This window comes from Canis lupus, chromosome 1 (assembly GCF_011100685.1).
Source record: "Canis lupus familiaris isolate Mischka breed German Shepherd chromosome 1, alternate assembly UU_Cfam_GSD_1.0, whole genome shotgun sequence".
Taxonomy (NCBI): Eukaryota; Metazoa; Chordata; class Mammalia; order Carnivora; family Canidae; genus Canis; species Canis lupus.
Genome location: NC_049222.1, coordinates 50,740,944 through 50,755,647, shown reverse-complemented (window position 1 = coordinate 50,755,647; position 14,704 = coordinate 50,740,944). Strand labels below are relative to the sequence as shown.

General features: G+C 43.0%; 1 protein-coding gene across 1 annotated transcript in view; it reads left to right on the top strand.

Moving 5' to 3' along the window:
- Nucleotides 1–14,704, top strand: part of PRKN (parkin RBR E3 ubiquitin protein ligase) — a 1,310,777-nt gene that overhangs the window by 995,927 nt on the left and 300,146 nt on the right. The gene's annotated exons all lie outside the window — the stretch shown is intronic.

Genomic DNA, 14,704 nt, shown 5'->3' with positions numbered 1-14,704 from the left:
CCTCTCAAATTGTGGAGTAGGAATCTTTACACCCAAATGTAGAAGGTTGAGTTTAATTTTTTTTTTTTTTTGAGGACCAGTGATATGAGGCATTGGGCTAAATTCTGGGGATTAAAAGGTAACAGAAACATGGGCACCTGGGTGGCACAGTCAGTTAAACATCTGACTCTTGATTTTGGCTCAGGTCGTGATCTCAGGGTCCTGGGATGGAGCCCCGCACTGGGCTCCAGGCTCAGCAGGGAGTCTTCTTGAGAATCTCTCCCTCTCCTTCTTCCTCAGCCCCTCCTCCCACTCAGACGTGCTCTCATTCTCTCTCAAAATAAATAAATAAAATCTTAAAAACAAAAAAAGTAACAAACATGAAAAGGTAACAGGCTTCTGCTCTTTGGAAATGTGGAAGTCTAGGAAAGGACCTGTCTGGAGAATGATGCCAGCACAAGCCCCTGTGCAAGTTTAAGATGATATTTGCCTTCTTCCTTGGGGCCAAAGTCACTGCAGTTGTATGCATTAGAGCCAATCCACAGTAAAGCCTAGGCTAAGTAAGGAGGACTGACTGGAATCTCCCACAAGTCACTGCCTCTACACTACCATGCTACTCATCATCAAATCCTACAGACAGTTCCTTCAAAGTTCTTTCCAGAATCTGACCCCTGCTGCCACCCTGGTCCAAGCCTCCATCGCCTCTTGCCTGGATTATTGCAACAGCCTTCTACTTGCTCTCCATGCCTTTAAGTTTCTGCTCCTTCCAGTCTGGTTTTCAGAAAGATGCCAGGGTAAGCAATTTAAAATTTAAGTCATATAATGTCCAGCTTCTGTTCAAACTCCATTAAGGCTTCTTAGCCAAAGTAATGAAAGTAGCTGCAAGGCCAATGTGATCTTGCCTCAGCCAAGTCCTTAACTGCCGTCTGCCTGACCCATTCCTCACGTGGCCCACATCAGCCATGCAAGCTTCTAATCTTCAAATGAGCTTCCCCCTCAGAGGCTTTGTGTCCCTGTTCCTTTTGTCTGGACTCCTTTCCCAACTTCTCTATGGCTCATGCTCTACCTTCATCTCCATCCCTGCTCAAGCGACTTTATCACAGTTGGTCTTCTCTAAGGACTTTTGGTGTCCCTTACTCCACAGCACTTCTTGCGAATTGACTTATGTTTACTCACTTACCTGATAGTTTCCCAGAGTCTTCGTCATGGTTTCTGTCTTGCCATCTTGAATGAAAAGAGCCATGAGGGTAGAGCCTGTCTCAGTTGTATTTACTCTTGTACAGCTAGTGCCCAGAAGGCGGAGCTAAGTGGAGGGTGACTCCCAAACTATGTTCAATGAATAATGATAAAATTATATGGCTGCATTCCATGTTTTGTTCATCAATTCCATTAATTTGTAGGTATGAAGGATCTAATCAGTGGTGATCTAGAGTCTTTTAAGTAAGGTATGCTCTATTGACAGTGTAATTTTGTGCCTGATAGGAAATTCATTGAAAATATTTCATAGTAATTTTAATTTTGGATGATTCTAGAATAGGCCAGAAGCTTTTGTGAAATAAATTGCTTATAGATTAGTACAGACAAGGCTTTATTTAATTTTAGTATTTTTTAATTTTAAGTTGATAATGTGCTACGATATCTTTAAGATTAGTATTAGCATTCCATAGCATAGTTAAGTGAAAAGCTTATTAAAACTAATTACTGGGGCACCCAAGTGGTTTAGTTACAGTGCTCAGACCATGATCTCAAGGGCCTGAGATCGAGCCTGTATTGGGCTCCCTGTTCAGCAGAGAGTCTGCTTAAGGATTTCTCTCTCCCTCTGCCCTTACCCCAATGCACGTGCACCCACGCTTTCTCTCTAAAGTAAACAAATCTTTAAAAAAAAGTAAAAACTAGTTACTAAGAAACAAATCTATACATTATTTAGTTATTGCTATTTTATTTAGACATTTACATGAGTATGAGGAGTTGTTCATCATCTTAACAATTGCATTTTAAAAATGGACATATGGCTAATTAATGCTGTTGAGGGTTTTCTTTTTTTTCCCCCTATCAGAATCATAATACAATCTAAACATGTGGTATATAAACAATTTTCTGCCTCTCCTGTTTTTTTTTTTTAATCAGAAATCAGTTTTGTCTGGACATTTAGGGCTGTCAATTGTTATTCCTATAACCTGCATGTTGAATAATTTATTGGTGTTGATTTGTATTTAGAATCACCGCAAACGTTGAACTCAGCTTAGTATAACATATTCACAAGCACTCAAACAAAGCAAATCTGCAGGCTACACCAAGAGAAGAAACCTCTTCCACGCTCATGAAATTTCACCATAATTTTGAAAACCATCAGTTCTCTACGGAGTAACAGAAATTTATATTAAAGTTTCTACTTAGTCTGAGACAAAAATGTTTCTAGAATAAAACCTTTGAAGACAATAGCAAACAGAGGCCATGACCACTAGGGATCTGGGTAATAATATTAGCTGAGAGAAACAGCAGCATTGTTTATTTTGGTCCATATGACTTTTTGTCTCTCTCTTCTCTTTTCAATTTATGATTGCTTGCTCTGGAAAGGAAAAAAAAATTGTAAGATATCAAAATTATAATCCCTTACTACAGTCTCTGAAAGACTGCACTGGCTTTATGACTTTGCTCTTTTGGCTGTTTCTCATTTTTATAGGTGGGCCAGCTCACTTCTCCCATCCAGGTTACTAAAATGACAAGCAGGGGAGGAACTAGAGTAGCCAGTCAGTCATACTGTGGAATTTTGAAAAGGTCAAATCCATATAGAATTGCACTTAATTTATTGATATATGAAGCATTAAAATGTTGAGCGCACTGACTCCCGGCGTGAATGGTAAGAGAAACAGGATGCAGCACACCATGGATGTGTGTTCTTTGCAATGATAATGTGAGGACCTCTGGCCCTAACTCCCCATTAAATGATGTTATGGGAGACATTTATAGTCTTGGCTGGTTGTGTCCGCCTTATTACTAATACTTTAAAAGTGTGTGCACCGCTGCTCATTGAGATTTATTGAAAATCAGGAAGGTTGTCTTGGCTTATTATGTTTCTGAGAGTAAAACACAAGCCCTTGCATGCAGTTTTCCCTTCTGTAATGGGGCACAGTGTGATATTGTGATTTATAATAAACATTTCATCTTTGTCCCCCATTCCTGGCACATAACTCCTAAAACCCTTGGGGGATCCTGAGTGGTAAGCGCAATGGGAACATCCTCTGTTATGATATTTGTTCTTTCGTTGTCCAAGGCTCCTGAAATAGCTCCAAAGGGATAAAGGTGAGAGGAGTGTCTTTTGTTATTCATAGCAAGGCCTTTCAAGCACAACTGAGTTTATGTTAATGAGAAGATTTTTGGAAAGCCCCTAGATAACCACGGTGTGGATGCTGGTTGCCAGGGGAACCAGCCATGTGATCAGAGGGTTGGAACTTTCTGTCCAGGGAGGGGAGAGGGGCTGGAGGTTGAGTTAATCACCAAAGGCCAATTATTTAGTCAATCACGCCTAACATGATTGGCCCCCGAACAAAGCCCCCGAAAAAAATCTCCAAAGTACAGAGTTCAGAGAATTCCAGGTTGCTAAACATGTGAAGGGTAGCGTACCTCCAGAGGGTGGGAAGCTTCTGGAAAATCACTTCCTTGAAGCTGCTCTCCTGTCCTGAGCTTCCACACACCCAGGGCTTTAAAACACAAAGAGTGAGGTGTAAGGCCACAGCTTTGAGATGCCTCTCTGAAATCGTTTACATCTCTTGGACCTTCGGTCATCTTTAGCACATGTTCACACAACAGCGAATGTGGTAGGTGCTGTGTGGACAGAAAGATATCTTGACGATCGAAGCTTCCCATTTCTCAAAGCCTGTTCTGTGGAGGGGCAGCGTGGGTAAGATGAGAGCCTGGGCTCCCCGGGCTCACTACCTGGTTTGAGCCCCAACTCAGAACACGAGTGACTGATCTGTGAAATGGGGCTAAGACTCCTAAATCAAAAGGCTGTTGCAAAGACTATGTGTGTGAATACGTGGAAGCTTCTAGAACAGTGTCTGGAACCAATGATAAGCTTCCAGTAAGCTATTGTCTCGGATATTGTTTTTAAACACCGTCCATCCTTCACTTCTGTCTGGGAGCTGAGAAGTTGCATCATTAATAAAAGTTTCATAGTAAAACCCAAAGGAACAGTTATTTTTAGAAAGTGGTGGTCCAAACCCTGACAATCATCTGGTTGCAGGCTGATCCATGTGTGCTGAATCAGTGGAGAGAGAGACACAGATCCATGAAGACCACAGTGAAGCTGTGGGGGCCTTAGTCATAGACCCCAGTAGGGCCAGGGCAACATCGCCAGGCAGATCGACAAATGACCTGCTAGAGATTACAATTACAGTGCCTCAGAACTGCCAATTAATTATCACTAATTACTATTAATTAATATCCAATACCCATCTTCTGTGTGCCAAGTAAACATAAGAATAATGTGTGTTTTCCTTATGGTATAGACCATTATAGGAAAAATCATCACAGTCCTTATTAGGACAGGTCCACATTCCCAAGACTTAATGGACCCTAATGCTTCATGGGCAACAACTATGCCACTTAGTCTGGTAGAGCTTAACTGTGTTCAAGTCAGGTTGCTGAAACAGGCCCTGGTGTGGAAATGTTAAATCATTATAGTATAGTATCTGAAGATCCGCTTTTCTGGTACTTATGAGTATGCTTTATTATTGTTCCTATTTTTAACAAACAGGCAGCTTTAGATTATATTTAAAAGAACATAAGAGCTTCTTTTTTTTTTTTTTTCTTTCCTTGATCCTCAAATGAGATCTGTACCCAGTTTCACGGGCTTCTGGTTTTTGATGATGAAATTCAAATTGCTAGTTGTACTGCTCTTCTTTTTGTTTAAAAGACAAACCTGATTTCTTTAAGATAAAGGATATTATTTCTGCACTAAAGGTCTTGATAGAAAGATAGAATTATATCGATACATTTTGATAACTGTCAGCATCTATAATGCCAAAAATTTATTCCCAGGTGAAGGAATGGGACTTACAGCTGAGAAATGCATTAACAACTTAAGCTAATGAATTAGGTCAGAATAAATTAGGAAAACATACATCAGATTCAAGTGAATTCCATCAGTGATTTGTTTTACCCAGATCCATCCCTTCTTGTAGGAAACAGTAAGTGCCCATACATTCATTAGGAAAAGCTATTGTCTTTCTGCCATCCAAAATAAAATTTAAAACATACTACCCTTTCAACTATTTATTTAGTCAGTGCATGACTTAATGATTATCTATTATAGGCATTAGACAAGGCAAGACATCGGGAATATAGAGATGAGGAAGACCAGCTCTCAACCTCAGGGAGCTTATTGTTGGCTGTCCTGAAGCCATTTAATGAATCCCTAATGATGGAGCCAGCAAAGAATCTCAGAGATCCAGGGAAGAATGTACACTCTGTATAAAGGTGGATGGTGTGGGAGGGAGAAGAGGAGGGACAAGATGACCTTGCAAACCTTGCAGGGCATGCAGACACATCCTGAGTGTGCCCTGGCACCATGACAGTGGTAAAGTGGCTGAGGCCGGGGCACACCCTGCAATTGAGGGAGTGGCTAGTGATGAATTCCAGCAGAAAGCTAGATCTACAGTGTGAAGGGTCTAGTAGTCCATGCTAAGAACTGTGGAGTTTATCCTGCAGCATAGGGATTCCAGGTTCCGACCACACAATGATGACAGTACTTTGTGTGGCTAACTTTTACTGCCAGTTTGCCAGGTGGCAGGTTGAGATGCTCTAGGAAACTCAAGCAGAAACCTCCTGTAAGCTTTCCAGCAGCTTCATGGCAACTGGTGGCTGCCACGTCTGTGTGGGCCAGACCTTCCTTGGTTATATTGATCATAAGGAGATGGACATTTCAGGACATGTGACAGAGACTGGCCAGAGGGGCTCATACATTGTCTTCTTTCTTCTCATAAACTGCAACACTGAGTAAATCCTAGATGTTAACCCCCTGCTCTGCTTGCTCACAGAACCTGTGAAGCTTTAATTACATTACTGGCCAGTACCCCAGGGCTGTTCAGTCCAGCTAGGCGGTCTGATGATGTAGAGAGTCCATCTGAGTCCAGCAGAGCCTCTCCCAGCAAAACTCTTGGACCATTTCAGAATGTGTTAGGTGGACGAGGAGGAGTGTTCTAACTTCTCCTACTGCTTTCTTCATGGCAGAAATTGTGGAGACATACCAGCATTCAATGGAATACTCTTACATCATTCAGAACAAGGAGGGCTAGGAAATGCCCAGTTGGGGTCAAACCCAGGTGGTCAGTCTTTTCTGCTCTACCTACTGCCCCCCACTCCAGGAGGCTGACCCATGATGCCAGAAGCTGTATCTGATGGCAGTAGACCAGCATGGGCAGAAGTCCAGCCAGGAAGATAAGATAAGGGACCCTTCAAACTCAGTCAGCAGTACCATCGCCTTGGGGCTGCCCAAAGGGCCAGGGAAGACTAGAGCAGCCTCCTCATTTCGGTGTCCTACCTAACAGATATTCCCACAGTGGGAAGAAAGGGTCCCCCACAAATTTTGCTATTATTAAGTTTAAACACCACTGCTCTAGGTCAGAATCACAACCTCGATCTAAAGGACTCATGGAGCCAAATACCAACAGACCTTTTGGTGTAGAATGGACAGAGTTGGGTGAAGTTGAGAACAAGAGAGGAGATAGGGTTTACATTTCCAATGTGGAGTCTAGCTGAGTGTTCATGGTGGTGGTAAGAAAGATTGAATATCAGAAGAAGAGCTGATTGATTTATGGGGGGTGGAGGGTACCAGGTGTTATCTCCTGTCATTCACATGGAAACATCCAGATACCCAGTCATCATAAAGACACGAGAACATCAATAGGAAAGTCTTTTCAAGCCTGTTTGGTGGACACATTCAATTTTTCCTTGAGTTTCAGCCTCCGTGATCTGTTCTGTCCACCCAGAGATGGCATTTTTAAGCTTTTCATCAGAGAGAATAGATCTCAGACTTAGAAACATGACATTAATATTAAAATACTAAATTTTCGGTTCAAAATGTTCTCATTGTTTAGAAAATAAATTAGAATGTTTCATGATTTTTTTGGCATATTTACTAAAACTCATTTCTGAGATTATGGATTTTCAAGTCTTTTTCTTTTTAATACAATAAGCTTGAACAAATTTTCATTAGTCCTTTATTGGTTAGTTTTGTTTTAAATTAACTTACTTGTATTAGAACCCAAATTGAGATTTTTTTTTCAGTATTTGGAAAGGATCCATCTGCCAATTTACAGAGAAGCCAATTTACACTGGCAAGCTTTGACATACATAAATTGTCATGAGTACCGTTGCTTTATTCAGTGACTACTCACAATTTGATATTCTACTCTAGGCTTTTTTTTTTCCATTTGGCTTTGGTATTAGGCTGTATTTTAAAGGATACCAGCTCTAAGAGGTTGTCATAACTATAAATAAAGCCACGATTACTTGAACAGGCACGCTGTACTCAGGCAATAGCCTGGCCATTTAGAAAGCCTGAATGGAACCACTTCACACTCTATTGACAATTGGAACAAATCAAACATTCTTGACTTAAATGCTATTTCTAAACCTCTGTCCCCCAACTGTAAGACCCACAATTTCTTTTGCTCTGATTGTCTCTACCTGAAAAATTTAAAGTGTGAGAAGGGGCCATATCACTTTTTTTTCCTCTCTCTCTCATTCTGAAAAGTGCCTATCTGTTGGAGCTCCTAGTAGATTCCCCACGGCTGGGTGCCTGGGGTTGCTTTAAATAGCCTGAATGGTGGGTAATGGACCCAGGCGGAGCCAGCAATCCTCCAACTCCTCACTGACCATGCCCTGGGGCAGCTTCCTTCCCAGGAGTGATTTGTGGGTGCAGGACTTGAATTTCAAATTGGAAGGTTTGGGAGCAGCAGTTGGGGTGGAAGTGTACAGGAGAGGACGCTATATATGAAAAGATGTATTAGCACAGTCGCTACAATCACTGGTTTTACTTTATTGTTACATTTATTTGGAGGGTGGACCCAGGGCACTGATGGATGTTTTGGAGGGTGCACAGCCCAAAGCCAACCTTCCTCCATTCTCAAGGCGCTAGTGATGCTGCAGCTACCCACCCTCACTGAGCAGCTTGTCTGCTCCACCACCTACCCTCTCACCAGAGCCAACCCTTGGTAGCTTGGGGCTACCAGGAAAGGAGGCAAAGAAAGAATGGACAAAGACAGTGTTTAACTTAAGCTAAAGATAATGGAATATTATTCCTTAAAATCATAAATAACAAGCATTATCATGAAAATTCTAAGTTTTTAAATACATTAACCCAACAGTAAGATAAGATGTAATATTTCTGACTCATCTGGGAAGCAAAATGTGCCTGACCTGAACTTTTGTGGTGGCAAAACCTTTTATGAACAAAGTTGAAGCTATTTATAGCCTTCCTTTATATCACACAAAGTATGAATATTCATATATCTCACCACAGATACTCTAATATATTTGATCAGTCCTTGCTTGCATGGTACATAGTGTATGTTACAGTATAGACACTATCACCTTCCAAAACTTTGAAAAGTTCTGAGACCCAGGGGATCAGAGAAGGGACAGTGAACCTGCATAATCACATCCTGGTCACAAAGGATAGGGTAACCGGGTGGCGGGCATTAAGGAGGGCACATGATGGGATGAGCACTGGGGGTTATATATATGTTGGCAAGTTGAATTTAAATAGAATAAAATAAAATAAAAAAATCAAAGGCGCCCAGGGGCTAGGAACCTAGGCCGAACCTAATGCCTGGGTGGTAATGGAGCGAGGGCTTACTCCCAGAGTAGATGGCATCCCCACACCTCAACATGTTCCTGGCCTGGCAGTCCCTACAGCTTCTGGGCAAGCAAGCAAGCAAGCAAGCAAAACCTTCCCCCACCCCAACAACAAACCCAACCTCCATTCCAATCACCATGGAAGCTCCTCGAATGAATTAGAATTGGCAAGTGGATGCACCACCAGTTAATGGATGAAATAGCAATCTACCATCTGGGATATCATAAGTGAAAGAGGTGCTGTCAGATTAAATTTCATTGCAAAGCAACACATTACTCCTTAGAACTTTTACTACATGCATTTTTTAAAGCCTTTTATTCCATCTCTTTTGGCTTACTAAAGGCTTTTTAAATGCTTTTGGCCAAAGTTTTTCATTTTTTTTTCTATGCAGCTCTTTCGTTAGGCTTTCATACAGAAATACAATACTTACTTATATTTTTAAAAAACGTATTTATTTGTACCACACATGTTTACTCAATACTTATCTGCCAGGCTTTTCTAGATGGATGCTGCAGATACAGCTATAAACAGTGAACTGTCTCTGCCCTCAGCGCACTTCCACTTTGGTGGTGAAAATGGATAGTAAATTAGTAAAGAAGTAAAGATGCACTATGTGAGACTGGGTGCTATGAGACAAACTAAAACACGTTAGAGAGGCTGGGGTGTATAGGGGTGGAAGGGTGTTCCCGCATTATATGGAGTGGGGAAAGAAGGTCTCTGGGATAGAGATTTGAATGCATACCTGAAGGAACAGAGATGAACAGCCATGTAAATATTGGGAGAAGAAAGTTCCAGGTAGAGTGAAGAGCAAGTGCAAATGTCCTGAGGTAGAGGCCAGCTCTGAAAGTGATTTGGACAGACAGCAGTGAATCCAGAATGGCCAGAGCAGCAGAAGTGGACAGCTGGCCCAGACACAAGACAACAGCCCCAGAGAAGGGAAGCCCCGTGGCCATTTATAATGTCTATATTTTCCTCTTTTTCTTGGGAAAACTCATTCTTTAGAAGAATGGCCTGTATTCACCTGACTTGCCAGTTCACCAAGTTTTCTTGCAAAGCATCATCCACTTGTCTTCCAACTGCACAGAAATCTCCTTTTAGGTTTGATTTCATCCTGTTTCTTCCTCTGCAAAGTTCTGTTGATGGTGGTGGTCTTGTTTAAGAATCAGCCTCTTCTGGAGTGGCCTCGGTGGCTCAGTGGGTTTGTCATCTGCCTTCAGCTCAGGTCATGATCCCAGGGTCCTGGGGTTGAGTCCCACATCGGGCTCCCTGCTCTGTGGGGAACCATGCTTCTCCCTGTCCCTCTGCCTGCCACTCCCCCTGCTCATGCTCTCTCTCTCTCTATATCTCTCTCTCTCTGTCAAATAAGTAAAATCTAAAAAAAAAAAAAAAAAAAAAAAATCAGCCTCTCCTTTCAAGTATCACAAAGACCCTAAGAATCCGCAACCCTTACTGCTCTGAATTGAGGTAGTGCAAGGCCTCTCTGACTCCTCAAGCTCGCCCTGGCACCCATCCGCTTATCCACATGGTTCCCCATCGAGAGGCTTCTAGAACACCACTGTGATCCTGTGATTATCCTGCACCAAAGCTCGGCGACCGTTGCTTCCTGAATCCGAACCAGTTTGCCTCCGTGTCACTCAGCAGTGCCCTCCATCCACTATCCTGCTAATTAAATGTGATCTGTATTAGCAGCAGCAGCGCCGTAGCACCTTCCGAGGCCCGACTGTGGTCCAGGTACTGCCAGTCAGTCTCATTTCATTGTCCCAACAGCTCTAAGGGAGTCCTTCTTACTGCTACCCCTCCGTCCTTGAACTGTCGCTAGGGGAACTCAGGACCCAGGTGGACTCAGACGACAGATCAGAGCGCTGTCCAAACTCAGTGCTGAATCTCTCCTTGGCCACGCTCACAACCTGAGTAAGTCCAGCGAGGCCACAGCCCCTGGGCCATCCCCTCTTGCCCGAAGAGGAGCAGAGGCTGAGAGACCATAACTTGTCAGGATCCCACACCCACTAAGGATGGAGCTAGATTTTAACGTCGGGCCCCAAAGCTCATCCTGTCCATCACACCCTGCACAGCCTCATCCTGCCCACGGCGTCAGCCTTCCTGCGGGCACACTGGTGACCCTGGCCCCCCTGCCTGTGCTCGTCCCCACCGACGGCTCCCTCCTGTGCATCCTTCAAAACCGGCTCAGCACCCCCGCCCCCGACGCTTTCTAGCTCCTCCACATTTGACACTTTTCTGTCGCCTCAGCAATAAACTGACCCTCCAGGAGGCAAAGATAGCACAGCACCAAAGTCTCACAACAACTTAGACAAATAAAAGTATCAGCCGTAGCATTGGTCACCCTTCCCTCCCCTCGACAGCTGTCTGTCCATTCTTCGTGTTTGTGACTGGATGACAAATGGACCTTGTGGATTCAGTTACACTGGGTCCCGTATCCTTTGCAAAGCATATGAATGTTGGTTCTGCTGCTGGTGTCCAGCTCATGGTGGGCTCTGAGTAAATGTCACTTATTATTCTGAGGGACTGAGGTGTAAATGCATCTGGGCACTTAGAGGATTTATGCTGTAGCAACACGTCAAATGAATCATATCGTTGTATTTCCATTATAGACATCCAATGTCTGCCTCTTTGAGGAATCTTTTAACTTTTTTTCTTGAGCCTAGAACAATGTAGAGACACTGTAGAGACATTGTTGATATATCACACCTTGCCTATTGAATTCAACAAATGTGTAAGCACATGTGATAATGGTGGTTGCTGTGCTGGGCTGCCCTGAGATCCCAGGGACTCACCCCCAAATGGCCAGTAGTCCTCTGTCCTTTCTTTTTCTGTGTCCACTGAAATGGGCCTGGCATCTTTGAAACAGAAGGAATTAATGAATCAAGGGATGAATTGTAGAATTTTAATGGGGAGGACCTTGGCAACATAAGGAATTAAAGTAGAAACCACTTGACCAACAGCTCCTTGCTCTTGACATTTGCATCTTCCATTTTATCATAAAACAGCACTGATGCTTGTGTTAGCAAATCTCATCACCTTTTTGGTGAGGTTTTCTTTACCTTCTGCTTCTGAATGATGAGGCATTTATAAAGTTTGGGGAAGTACACAAAGACCTATTATTACACAGATCCCCAAATTCCACCTCTGACGATTTCATGTAGCAATAAAGATAGCCTGTGATTTGTAAAATGTGTGCCCATAATAATTAAAAATATGACCCTTATCGAAATCCTGTTGCAGAGGCACTTCTGAATTCTTCCAAAGTATACTCTCCAGCTGTTGTTGTTGTTAGAGACATGTTTTCACTGGTTGGCATCTCAAAGATGATTTATGATTTTAAATGATTATCTTTGTGGCTGTGTTGTAAGTCACTTGACTCGGGGATGATAATTGCAGTTGAAAGAATAGCAAAGGGGAACTATTTTCTCTTTATTGAAAGGTGATGCTATCTTGTGTAATCATTAACCAATTCCTCCAATTAATGGAACATGGCTGGTGAATAATACCATTATGCTTTTGATTATAGTGATCTCAGAAAGGAATTGCATTTCTGAAGAAAATACAATTCAGTACATACGTTTCCTTTTGTTGATGGAGTTTATGACTCAGGGTAAATGAAAGTGAGAAACCTCTGTGATATGGCCAAAATTTGCATGACAGCCTTCTTTTAAAATGTGAGTAGCTTTGGCTGGCATACACATTTTTAATTCGTGCCTCACGCTAGATGGAAAACTAATTTCTTTTTAATGGCGAGTCAAGTTGTGTCAAGAAACAGGAAGAGGAATGCTTATTCCCAGCCCTCAAACTGAGAGCTTGTTAAGAATTTGGTTGTTGAAATGTCGAACGTTTTGGGATGGAGCTTTTACCTCCTCAGAAAAATACAACAGGCCTTTGAGGGCTTTTAAAAATTAATAATAATAAGCTAGAGCATGAAATTTTGAGGTGGAATGACCAGACTGTGGCTACGAGATGCTCTTGGTAGGAAGAGTCCCTTCATGCAGGGAGGGCCTTGTGTGCTCTTCCAAAGATGTGGGGTTGTGTTCCAGGAGAAATGGGAAGCCACTGGGGAATTTTAAAGAAGTTTTTCATCGTATTTGCCATTTAAAAAACAAGTATGGCTAATAGATTGAAGAGGGTCTAACCAGAGGCCCAGCAGAAAGAAGTCTGTCCAGGAATCTATGAGAACAATGGTGGCGTGGAAGTTCTAGAGCTATGAGGTCTCAGGGACAAAGTGATCAGCATTTTGTGTCTGATGAGACAGAGGGAAGGGAGAGAAGAAAGATAAGATGATGTTCAGAGGTCTCAACTTAGCAGTTGGATAGATTGTGACACCCTTGACTTAAAATTGGGCAGACTGAGAATGTGAAAACCGATCATGAACTCAACTCTGGATGGAATTTGTAGTGTCTGAAAGACGTCCAAGTAGAAATGTCAAGTGGACTTCGATATGTGGGTTGCCGAGTCAGTAAGCAAATATCTATTTAGAACCTAGTGCCAAGTATCATTCTAGGGTCAGGAGAACAGAACTTATAAGAATCCCTGCCTTCAATTAACTTACATCAACTTTTGCCTCTTTTATTTGATACTAAAATAGTATTTTATGATAGTCTTAGACCATTGCATCACCTTCCTGGTAAATTTGAGAGGCGAGAGGTTCAAAATCAACAGATGAACAAGTTAATAAGATAATCTGAGGTGCAGGGTGCCTGAGTGGCTCAGTGGTTGAGCGTCTGCCTTTGGCTCAGGGTGTGATCCTGGGGTCCTGGGATCGAATCCCACGTCGGGCTCCCTGCATGGAGCCTGCTTCTCCCTCTGCCTGTGTCTCTGCCTCTCTCTCTCTCTCTCTCTCTCTCTCTGTGTGTGTGTGTGTGTGTGTGTGTGTCTCATGAACAAATAAAATCTTTAGAAAAAATAATTTGAGGTGTTAATAAGTATTTGGGCACTTTGGCTGAGGGTGACCAAGGATGGAGGGATGGGAAGCTACTTTACCAGGTTTGGGGAAGGCTTCTGTGTCCCCTGCCAGGACATGGAGTTCAGATGAACAATGTGAAGTAGGCTCACATGTTAAGAGCCCTCATTGTTGAAATGGTCATTGACAGACTGGTCATTGGATTGAGGAGCACGGACGTGCCCTGCAAGGTGCCACAGATTCCCTAAAAGTGCTCAGCAGGCCTCTTCCAGGGCCCAACTAGAACAACTTAGGGTGAGTGGCGACGCTGTGGGGAGAGCCCCATACCTGGACTGTGAACTTGTGAAGCCAGATAACAGAGGTGCTGACGTTGGGTTCTAGATGAAGGCAGAAGATCCAAGCCAAAGCAGCACATGCATAATGAGAGCAGGAGTCCAGGAGCACATAATCAGGTCCAAAACCAGGAGGCAGGGAGCTGTGACAGCCACACATGAATGGAAGAGCAAAAGCCTTGGAAGCTTCTGGAGACAGCTCCAGAGGTGAGCAAGGCAGGGACCCAGGGTGCTGACTCTCCGCTCCTCACTCCCATCCCTGAGTATTTTGCTTACTGAGAAAATATTGAAGAACAGGTCTTCTTTCAAAATGTCGTCTGCCCACAATTTAAAATTTTGAAGTTTGAAAATATTTGAAGTGCGAAAACAAGCACCAAAGCTATCTGAGCTGCCACAGCAGCTCTTGGAGCCGTGTCCTACCCCTCCTCATGTCCCCCGACTAGAAAGCTGTGACAAACAGAGTTTATTCTGGAGGCAACCAGGCAGATGCTCTGTTGCTTTCTGATTTATGCCACGCATAGAAATCAAAAAGCGTGACTGAAATATTTATGCATGTGAGGGAGTGCACGTGGGTGTGTGTGTGCGTGCATGTGTGTGTGTATGTGTGTGTGGTGGGTCTGAACT